The sequence below is a fragment of the Rhea americana genome, unplaced genomic scaffold (assembly GCF_003343005.1).
Source record: "Rhea americana isolate MKP2758 unplaced genomic scaffold, rheAme1 scaffold_62, whole genome shotgun sequence".
Taxonomy (NCBI): domain Eukaryota; kingdom Metazoa; phylum Chordata; class Aves; order Rheiformes; family Rheidae; genus Rhea; species Rhea americana.
Genome location: NW_028186779.1, coordinates 3034954 through 3043131, shown reverse-complemented (window position 1 = coordinate 3043131; position 8178 = coordinate 3034954).

Here is an 8178-nt window from a genome sequence, read left to right as displayed (position 1 = left end):
TAATCAGTATCTTTAAAGGACTCCTCTGAAAAGCCTTACAGCCTGTAAGGTCTAAGGAACACATCAAACAGCCAAAGCCACTAGATTTTCCTGATTGCAATTACAACAAACTCTAGTGAATTTTATCTGCAAACAGCCACTTCTAGAGAAAAAAGAAATGTAAAGCTAATGATCTGAATCCAGTCCGCTGACGTATGACATGCAGTTTCATTCAGAACTTAAAGACTGATAAACAGCCGCAAGTTACAAATTTCAGATCTTTTGGCAAATGCATACCTTTATTCTTTTTTTTTTTTTCTTCTCCTCCTTTTCGGCCTTTTCATGAATCCTTATTCAAAAGTGACACATTTGTTCAGTTCAGGGAGATTCTTCTCTCTGGAGGGGAAATAATTTTTATCAGTAAGACTCCCTGGTGATCAGGTAGACTTGGAACTGCTGTTAATCAGCCTTTTTGCCACGGTAGCTTGAATAGCACTTCCCATGATGCTTTGTGTGCCTACCTTAATTCTTTCCTTTTGAACTCGCCATGACTTATAGGTGTCTTTTTTTCCCTTTTGTGCGTCTGAAGTTATCCCTCTATTAACTTTAATTGGAAAGGTACCTTTTGTTCCCCTCGAGTAGTCATATACTAACCACTGAACTCCCTAGGCTCAAATTTCTGGGGTAGCAAGAGTTCAGTTTTCTGATAACTCAAATAAAAAAAAAAAAAAGAAGAAATTTTTGTGAAAGATTTGATGCCTTTATTATTACAAATAAAATAAGCGATATTTAGTCCAAAGATAAATTGGTGCATCAATTTATATCAGTAAATATCAGATATATCTGCTAAAAGTCGTGGCAAGTTCRAAAGAAAAGAATTAAAGGCAGACAAACATACAAAGCATCACAGAATAGTGAGCCCTTGCCATCTGTAAACTGCATTAAAATGTAGCTGCAGCTGTTAAATAATAATAAAAATAATAATAATTGGTTAGAAAAAGCTATTTTCTGAGTCACTGAGCGAAATGTAAGTTATTTCATGACAGCAGCAGAAGCAACAAAGCTTTTTTTTTTTTTTTTTTTTTTTTTTTGCTATAGACTTGTACCGTCTCCTAAACTTCAGCCACCTGCCCTTACATCCCATCTATACCACTACCAGCAAGAGGGAGGATATTCTACAGCTAGCCTGGATCTCCATGCACACTAATGAGTCAAGCAGGACACCTGCACGAACTGGCCGGATAGTTGCCAACCAGAAGACGTAGCAGGTAAGTCCCCTCCTYCCCCTCAATGCACACTTTCATTTGAAGACTTTGCTGTTTCTCCAGGCACCTTCCTTCATGAAATTTGTCAGAGCTTTGAGACTTCTGCTGCTCCTTCTGGTCTTATGGAAACTGCCCACAAGGCTCAAGAGTTTTTATGGGGGACAGACAGACATATGGATTGAATATATGACATATTTCCTTAAGAAAGCTAGACGTAAGATATCCTTATGCATTTTATTGCACATGGAGGAAATTTCCTCATATCTATTTTGGGCCTGACCACAGTCAAATAAAATTTTAAAAAAGGTGTTATGCTGCAGGCTTCAAATCAGAATCTATGTGAACTTTCCCAGAAACTTGAGTCTTACTACCTACATGTTGTTCTGCAGTATGTATCCCCAGAAAGCAACCTAAGATAAATTTATTTTTGGTTTCTGTTATATCAGAAGAAGAATGGGAACTAGTGAGGGGACTAGGCAGCAGTAYGGACATTTTTCCTCTCACCTCACAGCTCAAAATACTCACCTCCGCTATGGCAGTGGCCACCACCCTCTCAGTTCTGCCTGATAAAAAATCCCTGATAGTATATTAAGGAATAACACACGATTAACAGTCTACCCCTATGGGCAGACAGAATTTTCCTAGAACTGATCCAATTCTTTCTGCATTGGAAAGGAGGGCCTTTTGTTTTTAAAGCAGTCATCTTATGACAGTGGGAGATATCATTAATGCTTTGAATAAGCAATAGTGTGAGGAAGCTGCTTCTTGGAAGCTACCAGCCCAACATCTCAACAGTGCAAAACTTGACTCACTTCATTAGACTCACTCCTGCTTACACCTACATACAGAAGAGAACCAGATTCACTATGTTTAATACAGGGTCCCTGTTCATACCTCTCATTAGTGACAATTAGTACAATGTGTTGTTCAAGTTACTTATTTTCTCAGATAAAATGAGGTATATCATTTTATCCTGACCTCCTAATCAGCAAGCAGYTACAGGACAAGCAGTTGTGAGCTAGGTTTCCGTGTGCAGTGCTGTCCAGATTAAATACACAACCATACCTTTAACGTTCAAGTGTTTTCGTTCTTCAGCTGACCACAGGAATATAGCAGCCTGAAAAACAAACAAAAAAATTARTTTCAAAATGGTCTAATTCAGCATTAGAAACTACCTGTACTTCCAGTTCCTGCCTTATTTCTCCCTCTCCTCGTCTATTACAAACAGCATTTTTCTTTCTCTTCCAAGAATGACTGGACAAAATTCTGCTTTGCAAAAAAAGCTGCCAAATAGGGATAGGGTTAAGAATCCCACCCCGCCAAGTTTGCTGCGGCTGGGTCGGTGAGTTTGCAGCAAGCCACCGTGGCTTGTTTTCTCGGCCGCCGCGGGCTCGGGAGCCTGGCCCCGGGCACCCCGCGTGCCCGTGGCGGGGCTCACGGCCCCCAGCGCCTGCCCGCGGGGCAGCGAGGCAGCTGAGCCCTCAACGCTCCTCCCAGGGCATATTTACCACCACTGTCTTTTGTTCACACAGTATCGTTTAACCATTTCAAGCAAGAGCGAAGTGGAGAGCACGCTTATGCTGCAAGCGAAAGGCGTTGGGTGAAACGACCCAGAGAGAGAGAAAATTCCCCTTTATTCACCTGAATTACAGGCCAGGCAGCTGCATCTACCACAGGGCCCCCAAAAGCACCTCAACCCCCACCTGGAAGAGACATCCTAGGAGGTAAGACCACTGCAGGACRCCCTGCTCGAAGGCAGACTTGCTCAACAAGTGCAGCAATACGCCCCAGCGCCGGTCCCCCGCCTACCAGGCCCACATCTCGCAGGCGYTGGGTGGCCGCGGCTTCGTTCCCCCGCTGGGACGCCGCGCGTGGCTCCGCGGCTCGGGCCGGCCCTCATCCAAAGCTGCGGGATGGAAAGGAGCGGCGAGGGCTGCCGGCGCTCCTCTGGGGCAGCCCCCGTGCAAGCAAGGCAGAACAGCGCTCCTCTCTTCCCTACGTGCTTAAACCAGGGCGAGGAATTCTTTATCAGCATTTGTACGCTGGGAACAGGTCTGGAAGATGGAAACTGGCCAAATACTCCTATACCCAACGACATTACGGGGTGGGGAGGGGGAGAAAAAAAATTCCAGCAGAGGAGAGGTCTGCAMGAAACTGCTGGGACACACAGAGTAATTTTTAATCCAGCCATATTCACATGGACACAGTGACTGCTAAAGAGCTACGTGATTGCAAACGTCTTTCCAGAGGTCTTGGTATCATTGGGCCATTAATAACAAAACTTAAGTAGCAGAGAGAGGCACCACGGTCCCCCAGTCAGCCCGGCAGCTGGAGGTTGGGGGACGCACGCAGCACCTGTGAACCCAGGCTGTTCCCCTCAGCCACGGCACGCATGCGCACCAGCACCCAGGCTGCTTTCCGAAAGAYGTGGTTAGCGCGTTGAAAGCAAGAGATCAGAATTAAATTTCTTAGAATCAGCATCTATTTTCCTCCCTTCCTACCCAAAAAGGCATCACAAACAGAGCTTTCCTTACCATATAAATAAATCATTTTTTTAAAGAAAAATGCAGCAGCTTTCCCCAGTGTAATCCTCATTGGGGGAGTTTCTGCACAAAAGCCTTGCAAGAATTTCAGCGTTTGAGAGTGAAGTAGTAAGCAGTAGCTGTAAGCGAATAAAACTGACCATCGAACAAAAGGAGATCCTCCAAGCCACAGTGTAGGACACCAGTACTGGCGCTGCCACAAAAAACAGTTTGCCTTTATCCCAGTAGCTGCCAAATCACTTCCACTCCCAGAGGAGACAACTCTCAGAGCTTGTGCAACACAGAGACATGCACAGGAACAGCATAAAATGGAAAACAGGCCCAAAAATCTCTCCTGCAGCCCCAAAGAGCAGCCACCTGAGCTACAGGAAGGCCACATGGAAACTAGAAATAAGTGKTCCTGTGTGTTCTTCCTGGCCTCCAGGGTGAGCACATTATTGCATTAGGGSAGATAGGTTAAAATCCATCATCGAGAAATAAGCAGCTAATGAAGATCATTACCGCAGAAGAGCCATTATAGTGTCCTGCCTCCACCAGCCAGCTCCGCAGGTGCTGCAGGTCAGCCCAGCACTAATTGCTGCATCTGCTGGAGGCCTCGTCCCTCCCCTTCCTCTGTAACCATTTCTAGGCCAGGCTCCAATACCTCAGTCCCTGCAAGGACCGTGTCAAGGCAAATGTGATGTCCATACAGAAAGCTGTGGAGAAGCCACAGGTGATCTCCCAGGTGCAAGAAGCACAGCACTCTGCAGGCTGCTCTGCAGTGCTTGGCACCCCTCTCCAGCTCCACAGCTTCTGTCTTTGAAACAGTTTGATGACTGATTATAGGAATCTTCCTTATGCCATAGCCCAAAATATGACATCTCAATCATACCTTCATTTCTTTTTTTAAAGAAAAAAAAATGTTTTTCCTAGCCTAGTAGGTTTATCAGTTTGAGTCTGAACCAGTTATCTATACAGGTTTATKCTATGGAGCCTAGAACAGTTAGATTATTATCATGTTTTATGAAAATCACACACAGCTTACTCTTGTAGCTGTATATTACAAGGGAAATGTATATAGACAGACTAGTTCTCCTTAGATCGCTATCTCTGAATTGATGCTGTATGAGGCACAACTGCTTAAAAGGTTATAACTGATCTAATTTTGCCATTACAGGTAATTTATGGCTCCTGTGTGTCTGACTTGTCACATCTTCTTAGAGAGATCAAACAAGGTCTGTTTGTCATATGCATTTATCTAACACTTGTTCCTCTGCAAGCTCCAAAAAGTAATATTCTTTTCTTAAGTGTCAATTTTTCCCACGCATCTTGCCTCTTGGTCCTTGTAAATGTCCTCCTAATGCAAAACACAGAAGTGCTTCAGCAGCAGTATGAGCAACYAGCACCTCTCTATTGGCATTTTAAAAAGAGATAGTATTTATTTCCTAAGCAGGGCTCTAGTTATTCAGAGTGGTCTGACTGCAATCGAAGTTATGCACACGGATGTTCTGGAGCTCCAGCTATGCCTCAGGCTTTGCTGCGTTGTTTATTTTCCCTTCAACTCCACACACCTCTGAACCACTCTCTGCTGCTGGGAAATAAATCTTTCAGGAAAAGTCCTAGAGAACAAAATACGCTTTCATGGGGGCTGGAGGAGAAAAAAAAAATCAACCCACATCAGTGTACTATGCAAAAGGAGAACACCTTCAGCCCCTGCCTGTACATCAGCCTCTGGCCTACCACAAGGTCTGCTGAGGTCAGCCCAGCTTTTACATCCTGCAGGGTCTCCTTTCTGTTCCTCGTCTCAGCCTGCTGGAAGTCATCCTCTGCTCTGCACTCTCTAGGCTGAACCCTCATCACGCACACGACAGTGGAAGCTCTGAGGGTTTATTGTTTACTCCCGGCAGATCTCGCAGGGAGCTGAGCAGGCGTAAAGGTGGGCAGAAGGGCGTGATGCAAAACCCCTCAGATTGCTGAGGGGATCACGCAGCTCTCAGCTGCCTGCCCCCAACTTTCTGCTCTGCAGACTCTGCAAGACTACAACAGAGGCAAAACRTTAACCAGGTATACAGAGGGAGGCATGAGAAGCTGTAATGCCCACGCTGGTTTCAAGAGGTCTGAAGATTTTTGGAAGTGTCAGTCTTTACAAATGTCCCCAGCAGTGCTGATGAGAAAAAAATGGGAGAGACCACATGAAGGACTCACTCCAACCTATTTCTCCAAGCACAAATTACCTGGAGAGACCTCACGTGCTACACAGGGACAAGGACAGTATCAACTGCGAGCCCAGGTAATACCATATTTATCAGCATGGGGGCTGCTAACATACTCCTTCCCTGGGGTAAGGCACTCAGAGGTTGCATGGCAGGCCTCCGTTCCTCGCAAGGGCCCACACGATCACGGCGGGCTGCCCACCACACGGGGCAGGGGATCAGCGCAGGGACCCTTCCTTATTATTCCCAACACCGCTCTTATTTTACAAGAAGCGAAATCAAGATACAGAAATGAAAAGATGAGACTCTGCGTCACACGCGGGAACATGGGGGTTTATGGAGAGGATGGTTCAGCTGTAATCCGGATTCAGCACCACGTGGCCTCGCTGCCGTGGGGTGCACAGGGTGGGGGGGGGCCACACAAGGGCCTGGGAAAAGGAGGTGCCCGACTCCCCGCTTCGCTCGCACCGCAGTGCCACAGCCTGCACGCGGGGATGGTGCCTGCTCCACTCCACCACAGCACTGGCCTGCTGTGCCGCCACGCTCATATGCAGGGCACCACACGTCCACAGTGGAGAAGGTAGGGAGCCCAGCGGCACTCGGACACACGCACGTTTCACATTTATGGACACCTGACTTACTCTGCTGCCCAAAAGCTGCATTTCTCCATAGCTGTGATGTATGATAGTGCGCCCGGAAACAGGTAGATCTTTGCAAAAGAGCATCGCCAATTTATATCAGATTTTAGCTTCCCATCAGGTATGATACGGCAAGGAATGTTTAAGCAGGCAGCATGATAGGAACCCTACAGATAARTAAAGAAAAAGAAATAGAATTAAAAGAGTTATACTTTGCTAAAAGTTAAGTCCTTTAAATTGACTGAAACATGTATCTTCACTGATACATCATTTTTAGCAGGGTTGACAGTATAGTTGTTTCATGCAGCAAATAGGAAATATTCTGAGAAAGTACAAACCATCATTGCAGCCATACATGAAGAACAGAATTTCAATTGCAAACATGTCCAAAATCTGGGGTTCTTAAGATCCAAGGATTTGGCCCAACAAAACAGTATATATTTGGGAAATGTCAGTCTTTGATTCGGAAACATCCAGCGCCACCAGAAACTGTACCCCGTATCAGGGAAACCTTTGGTGTCAGCCACTGCTTGAAATGGCTTTAATGGAAAGTAGAGTTAAAGACTGACAATCAAACACAGTGATAAACTGTACACTGCATCTGCATGCTATGGTTTACACCGCAGGAACCGCAGAATAATGTTAGTTGCAAAATAACTAACTAAAATAAATAACTAAAACAACTTCACTATTAATATCATTGGTAACTAGTGGAGATACTACACAGTTCTGTGGACTTTTTGCCTCCACATTTTTCCAAATCTTTCCAGACTATTAGAAAAAAATTCAAGTACACATATTCAAAATTCATTAAAAGCCTACAATAATTTACTTCTTCATAGATTAATTTTAACACTGACTTATTTTACCACACAGATAAAATCTATCTCTAATATTATTCAAGCTGCCTCAGGATCTGCCACTTTTTTCTACTTTTTTTTTTTTCTGTTTTTTCCCTTCCAGTGTCTTAACTGAGGAACAATCTTTATCTCTGCCAAAGGCTCTATGCTACAGTGGTCCAGAACGGTATACCAAAATCTCTTTCTGAGCACTGGAACAATGTCTCTGACAATACATATTTATATTCCAACACTTTATTCTAGACATATTTCTATACCTTTCAGGCTTTCGAAAATGTTCGGGAATGCAAACAGACACTGAAGGAAAAAAATATTAGCGTGATCTTTTTGGAAACCATTTCTGTTCTGCAAGCAGAGGAAGACAGAAGGCAAAACTAGGAAGGCACTATAAGGGTGAAGATTTTATGAAACAGGAAGAATATCATCCTTTCTCTAGACAGGTTGGGCACCTAAATAAAGGCAAAGAAAATAGAAAAAAAATCATGTTTTTGAGACAGGTTAGTCAAGATATCAAAACATGAAAAAACTATAAGTAATTTAGCAGGTAAACTGCCTACATCAGAATGATGCTGGCCTCTTTAGTAAAACACAGAAAAAAAAAAAAAGAAAAGAAAGAACAGACGGATTTGCTCATTTATGAGCATCACTACAATCTTATTGATGCTATCAACACACTTGCTGGAAGCAATCTCCTAATAGGA